Genomic DNA, 7,534 nt, shown 5'->3' on the forward strand with positions numbered 1-7,534 from the left:
AATGCTAGGGTCTGGTTGGAGAAGGGAATCAGAAGCTTACTTTGGGTGTGTTAAGTTTAAAAGGCTTATTGGACAAATAAATACAGGAAGTGGAGATGTCTAATAAACTGTTGATTATTGAGTCTGCAGCTTACGGGACAAGGTGGGGTAAGAGTCAGCCAGTCTGCTGCCCTGACTCTTCACAATGGGGTCAGCACCCCCTCACACTTGCTGCCACTTTTGAGTACTTTCAAATGCTGTGGTCACCTGGGCATCTCATCTTGGAACGTCTGAAAATGAATGTCGGAGTGTAAAATGAAATACTTCCTTTAAAATTTGAATTTCAGGTTTAGATGAAGGCAAAAACAGAACATTTGATTAAGCAGCTAACTATACTTGCCTGTTGAATGGGCTGGATCAGACATCTGCTTATACACAGTTGATATGTATACGCTTTGAACATCTGGTTAACAATAGCCTCTCCAGCACCTGCAATTGATTCCCTGGCCAATTGTCAAGGATGCTTGTTACCTGGCACGCTGATTTTGATGCTTATGAACCACCTTCTGGATAACAAGTTCTTGGGAGACAGAGATCAGGTGACACGAACTACTATTGTATTGCTTCCAGTGTCTGGTCCTGTGCCCAGCAAATAATGTGTAATAAATGGTTGGTTGGTTGGGTAAATGAATGAGTAAATGAATATAGTAATAAAAATATAGATGAAGACTGTGCTTCCTCACAGAAGAATAAGAAAGATAGGTGTGTGACTTTTATTATGCAAAGAAACCCACTGAGAACCCAGGGCTTTTTTGTTTGCTCTAGAATCAATGGAAAGAAAATGTAAAGTGAATGAGTGAAGATGAGGATGTGGTTTGGGGGTTGACAGTCTGGTCTCTGAATGGACAGTTGACCTGAAAGCTCTTTTATTGGTTTAAATGCCTGGATATAGAGTAGGAGAGAGAAAGAGAGAGCAAAAGAGAGGGAGAGCAGAGGGCGGGGGAGGCGGCACGGCCACTGCGAAATCATACGCGAGATGCCGGGCAAACAGTGATGCTTGAGCAGTGCCCGCTTGCACGCCTCATCGCTAACTGGGTTCACCGGTGACTGTTTTGATGTCATAAAGTCACCTGTGGTGTGCAGACCTGTCTCAGTGACAGTCCCTGGTTTCAGACACTGTCACACCTGACCATATGTAGCCCTACTTTTTGTCTGTCTGTATTAGTGGCAGTGAACACCGCTGAACTCACCACTGACTGGAGAGCTGCAGCTTTGGGCCAGTGACAAGGGCTGAGCCCCCGTGTGCCTTCCCGTCCTTCGTGAGCTGTTTCCCATGGTCCAGACTTACGCACGGACACTGTCCCTTTTACCCTCCCCCAAGGGCCCTGTGTGCATAGTGATGTATTGAATGCTCACCCATACATCCCACCTCTTGCTTCCTGTCTCCTGATGCCATACTTTCTTGAATTACATGTTTATCCTTCCCTGACTTTTAAAAAAATCATTTATGTCAAGAATGAGTGTTCTACTGTGCCCTGGATTTTTACAGTTGCACTTTTCAAGGCAGTAGGGAAAGGCGATTCAGAGAAGGGGTACATCAGAAAATGGGTCTGCGCTCCCATAACAAGTGTAACAAGTGCATGTATTGTTGGAAGAACAGATGTGCAGGTCCTCATCCCCTCCCTGTGCCACTGCAGTGACTGCCTTGTCACCTCTATACCGAAGTGATAAAGGTAGCAGAGGGATGCACCTGTAGACGGGCTGTGCCCTGCCGCCTGCTGGGGCACTGGCTCCACTCCGTGTCACCCCACAACTTGACAGTCAGCACTGAAACTCAGCGATTCCTCCAGGAAGGACGAGTCCGGCTGCAGATGGTGGCAGGGGTCAGACTGCTGGAGGCAGGAGTGAATATTACATAGAAGTGACTATTACATAGACGTGACTATGAAACGGAAGTGAATATGAAATGGAAGTGAATATTCGATTGTAGTGGATATTAAATAGAAGTGAATGTTAAATACAAGTGAGTATTACATGGGGAGAAGAGAGCATTTAGAACCACGAAGCGTGCACATCGTAATGGCTGTGTCTTCCTCAAGTCAGGGTCAGGAGTTCTTCAAGAGCTCTGGCATGCCCGTGTTATGTTCTCCTCCTCAAAGCCCACTTATTACTTTGGTTCCCAAAGGAATCCAAGAAGGGAGAGAGTGGAGCAGGACTGGCTTCTGAGTGGGAAGGCTTAACCTTGACCTTGGCAGAACAAAGAGGACCTGGTCCACACCCGTTGGCCGGTGAGGGGGTGTCACTTGCAGGGGACTTCCAGCTCTTGCTCAAAGTGCAGCTTGGCCTCTGGCTTCTGCATTTGTCTGCGTGTCATCAACACTGAGCAGCTGGAGTGACTGATTTCAGCCAGAGGGGTTCTTTCTGAAATTTGAAAGGTTCAGTGTAAGTGTCTGACAGCAGCATTTTCTGGAATTCTCTGATCGTTTCTGATAAGCATCCTATGTTGTCTGTCATGCCACTGTGCAAAGAAACGTCAACGCTGAAAGGTCCCAGCAAAGTTTTACTGAGTGCTACTGAATGCTAGGCTCTGGGAAACAAAGGCTGACGAGATCCATTCTGACCCCCAACGCTCCCAGGCTGGTGATGGAGATAGGTTCCTACACAGACAAGGAAATATGGCTGCTGGCACAGCCATGGTATCTCCAGGATGCTATGGATACATTCATTCTGTGTAGAGAGAGAGATAAATAGAATCCCAGGTGGAACCGTGTTGGCCGATCGGGGATTCCAGTGTTAGAATGGGACTGACCTCTGCTCTACTCCAGATTTTGTGGTTGTAACTTTAAGATCTCAATTTCTTCATCCTTTAAATGAAGCAGGTGTGCTACCCGATGTCCAAGGTTGCTTTTAGGTGTTGCTTTCTATGTTATTTAGAGCCACTAGCTCACTGCCTCCCACTCTCATGACCTCTAAAGATCCTCAAAACGAAAGAGTATTTGTTGTGTGCGAGACATGTGTGTGGAGCATTGTCACTTGTGTTTGCTTCGATGGCCTCCAAACCTGAAAACAGATGAGATCACAGGACCCCAGAAAACACGGGCCGTTCCTGTCTTGGGAGAAAGCGCTGTCCTGGTGGGGGTGCAGCAGAAGCTGCAAACACCATCTCTGCTTCCAGAAATGGTCAGTGACTTTGATTCACTGCACAACCCGGTCACCCTGGCTGACAGCCCATCAGGATCCTCAGGCAGCGCAAACCTGAAGATGCCAGCAGGGCAGGGCACAGAAGACTCCTTGGATCCATGCCCACCCTGGTTAGTGAGAACCAGCCGGGAGCACCTGAGGCCCCCATTGGCAGGGCTCGTGAATGCCTTTTAAAGAAAAGGCAAGCTGCCAACCACAATGAAATATGCAATTGTCCATCTGTTGCTCAAATTAAAAATTTTTTTTTTCCTTCCATTGCCAAAAATTTCTCTAACTACTGTCCAGTGGTCTAACCTCTCATTGTGAGGGGGAGGGGATTAAATAGGTTATTATCATTTTGAGGGAGCAGTTGGATTTGGGGGCAAGGGTTTTCACAGGTACGAAGGAGAAAAAGGGGATTCTAGATGGATGCCAAAAAAAATACTGTCGTTTTTTTAAAACAATTTGAGAACTTTATAAATCACAAACCATTGCTTGTCAGAAGTAAACCTGAGGTCTAAGAGGTCACTTTCCTCCTTTATTCCAGGCAAGTTCATATTTTTCTATAGATTCGGGGTGAGGGAGGGGAGGGCTGGGGCTAGAGTTTGCCTCATGGCTCACTTTTATTATAATTGTAAGAATATTATATTCTTTCCTTTTATATGTAAGAGTTTTCTCTTTTCCATACCTAAAGCAAGATACACACGTCATATTCTTGACTCAAATCTTACTTTCTGTCTGGTTCCTATCCCCCCCATTTTTTGTAGCATATCTTTCCCTTTGAGTCAGTTATTTTCCCTCTTTCCTATAGGTGAATATTTATGAACGTTGAGTAATCTTGAACATTGCACAAGGAAGTCAGGTATGTTAAGCAGAGGGCCACATCTCTGGTCATTCATGATACCCAGAAAGACATCGGTGGTTAAGAGGACAAAGGAGGAGAGCAAGCATCAAGAGGAGGGGTCCCCAGGCCTCCTGACACGTGGGACACAGCACGGAGGGAGGGTGCCATAGTGGTTTGGAAGCAGAGTTTCCAAGATGAGTCTGCAGGGACAGGATGGACTCAAGACCCAGATTAGGGGCTGTGGCAAAGAACTCGCTTCCCCCTGACCCGCGTGTCTCCGCAGTGTATTTGCAGCAGGTACAAGCTGGAAGGTAAAGCCATAGGCTCTAGGGTGTGCTAGAGTGACTTGTCCCTCCGCAGGGCACAGGGAGTGCAGAAAATGGGACAGCACAGATTCTGGGGACACAGAGTCAAGTAAAGACACTAGCAAAGTGTCTCAGCCCATGTACCTCCCGCTCTGGTATCCCAGAGTCTTTACCCATAAATATCATTTTCTTTGTTCTTGTTTTTCTATTTCCTCCCTTTTCTTTAAGATGATATGCAAGTCCCGATCTCTTCCCTAGGAAAATGTTTTCTCATTGGGCTGCTCTCCATTGCACAGAAAGTTCCTCATTTTTTTCTTCACAATTAGCTTTTCGGAAATGTATGTCTTTAGTTACTGTCTCTGCTTTTTCACTTCAAGTTTCATCTCCAAATCCACTATAATTGACTGAATTTAATTTGCACTCTCTAACCAAAATTGCTCTTGGGGTATTTTCTCCAACCTCTCAAGAATGTAATGTGCTTTTACGTTTACCTGATTTTTTTCTTCAAAATGTGACATCTATAATACTCTTTAACATAAAAGTAACACATGTTTGACTGCCGAGTCCGCGTCCACCCGCCAACACAGGCCTCTCGCTTTCGCCGCTCCGCCGCCGCTGCCAGTCTACACAACCTTCAGCTCGCCATGGATGACGATATCACTGCGCTCGTGGTCGACAATGGCTCCGGCATGTGCAAGGCCGGCTTCGCGGGCGACGATGCCCCCCAGGCTGTCTTCCCCTCCATCGTGGGGCGCCCCCGGCACCAGGGTGTGATGGTGGGCATGGGCCAGAAGGACTCCTACGTGGGCGACGAGGCCCAGAGTAAGAGAGGCATCCTGACCCTGAAGTATCCCATTGAGCACGGTATCCTCACCAACTGGGACGATATGGAGAAGATCTGGCATCACACCTTCTACAATGAGCTGCGTGTGGCTCCTGAGGAGCACCCTGTGCTGTTGACTGAGGCTCCCCTGAACCCCAAGGCCAACCGTGAGAAGATGACCCAGGTCAGTGCTCTAGTGGCCTTCCTCGGGAAGCCACCCCTTGTTTTCTGGCCCTTCTGTGCCACGCCTTTTCTCACTTGTTCTTTCTTCTGCCATTCTCCTAGGATTTTCTTCTCTGACCTGAGTCTCCTTTGGAACTCTGCAGGTTCTATTTGCTTTGTTCCAGATGGAATCTTTTTCGTGTTTGGTTTTCTGACTAGGTGTTTAAAGTATAAAGTGCTGTGGGTGTAGGTACTAACACTGGCTCATGTGGCAAACCCAATGAGGATGGTGTGAAGTGGCCTGGGAGTGTGTATTCAGTAGGTGCACAGTAGGTCTGAAAATCCCCATCTTGGCGTCCCCAGCACACTTAGCAGCGTTCCTTGCACTCTGCATGTTCCCAGTTTCGCCTGGCTGTCTGATGGCTTCCTGAGTGTGAAGTGGCCCATCTTTCCCTACAGATCATGTTCGAGACCTTCAACGCTCCAGCCATGTACGTGGCCATCCAGGCTGTGCTGTCCCTGTACGCCTCTGGCCGCACCACTGGCATTGTGATGGACTCCGGTGATGGGGTCACCCACACTGTGCCCATCTACGAGGGGTACGCCCTCCCCCACGCCATCCTGCGTCTGGACCTGGCTGGCCGGGACCTGACGGACTACCTCATGAAGATCCTCACAGAGCGTGGCTACAGCTTCACCACCACAGCTGAGCGGGAAATTGTGCGTGACATCAAGGAGAAGCTGTGCTATGTCGCCCTGGACTTCGAGCAGGAGATGGCCACTGCGGCCTCTAGCTCTTCTCTGGAGAAGAGCTACGAGTTGCCTGACGGCCAGGTCATCACCATTGGCAATGAGCGGTTCCGCTGCCCCGAGGCGCTTTTCCAGCCTTCCTTCCTGGGTGAGTAAGGCTTTGACCTTGCCACCACACAATGGTCACCCTTGTGGCCACACTGGAAGCTAAGTCTGGCCTCTGTTCCCCTCAGGCATGGAATCCTGTGGCATCCATGAAACTACCTTCAACTCCATCATGAAGTGTGATGTCGACATCCGCAAGGACCTCTATGCCAACACAGTGTTGTCTGGTGGGACCACCATGTACCCAGGTATCGCCGACAGAATGCAGAAGGAGATCACCGCCCTGGCTCCCAGCACGATGAAGATTAAGATCATTGCGCCCCCTGAGCGCAAGTACTCGGTCTGGATCGGCGGCTCTATCCTGGCCTCGCTGTCCACCTTCCAGCAGATGTGGATCAGCAAGCAGGGAATACGACGAGTCCGGCCCCTCCATCTTCCACCGCAAATGCTTCTAGGCGGACTGTTACTTAGTTGGTTACACCCTTTTTTGACAACCTAACTTGCTCAGAAAACGAGATGAGATTGGCATGGCTTTATTTGTTTTTCTTTGTTTTGTGTTTTTGATTTTTTTTTTTTTTTTTTTTTTTTTGGCGCTTGACTCAGGATTTAAAAACTGGAATGGTGAAGGTGACAGCAGTCGGTTGGAGCGAGCATCCCCAAAGTTCTGCAATGTGGCTGAGAACTTTGATTGTACATTGTTCTTTTTTTTAATAGTCATTCCAAATACCATGAGATGCATTGTTACAGGAAGTCCCTTGCCTGCCCAAAAGCCGCCCCACTTCTCCCTAAGAAGGGCCAGTCCTTGCCCGAGTCCACACGGGAGGGTGATAGCATTGCTTTTGTGTAAATTATGTAATCCAAATTTTTTTAATCTTCGCCTTAATACTTGTTCTTTTTGTTTTGTTTTATTTGAATGGTCAGGCCTCATGGCCTCCCTTTTTATCCCCCAACTTGATGTATGAAGGCTTTTGGTCTCCCTGGGAGTGGGTTGAGGTGTAGGAGCAGCCAGGGCTTACCTGTACACTGACTTGAGACCAGTTCAATAAAGTGCACACCATAAAAAAAAAAAAAAAAAGTAACACATGCTTATTTCAAAAAATTGAAAATTTTGCAACAATGAAAAAAAGAAAACGTAATTCCAACTACTTGAAATAGCAATAGTTATCTTTTTGTTATTTATTTCTTTCCTTTCAGAATTTTCTTTTTGCATGTTGTCATATACAAGTTGTATGTAGATATACATATAATGTATAATGTATATAATAGATATACATATAATGTATATAAATGTATATGTATACACATTTATTGTATTATGTATTTCATTATGTATGTGGAGAGGGAGAGAGAGAGAACGAGAAAGAGAAAGACAGAGAGAGAGATTGA

General features: G+C 47.0%; 1 pseudogene across 1 annotated transcript; it reads left to right on the forward strand.

Moving 5' to 3' along the window:
* Positions 1-4,880: 4,880 nt before the first annotated feature.
* LOC117036072 (actin, cytoplasmic 1-like) lies at positions 4,881-7,144 on the forward strand (annotated as a pseudogene). The gene is made up of 3 exons (XR_004425319.1): positions 4,881-5,315; positions 5,753-6,191; positions 6,277-7,144. The product of XR_004425319.1 is annotated as an actin, cytoplasmic 1-like (transcript).
* Positions 7,145-7,534: the final 390 nt, after the last annotated feature.

This window comes from Rhinolophus ferrumequinum, chromosome 16 (genome assembly GCF_004115265.2).
Source record: "Rhinolophus ferrumequinum isolate MPI-CBG mRhiFer1 chromosome 16, mRhiFer1_v1.p, whole genome shotgun sequence".
In the NCBI taxonomy this organism is placed as follows: domain Eukaryota; kingdom Metazoa; phylum Chordata; class Mammalia; order Chiroptera; family Rhinolophidae; genus Rhinolophus; species Rhinolophus ferrumequinum.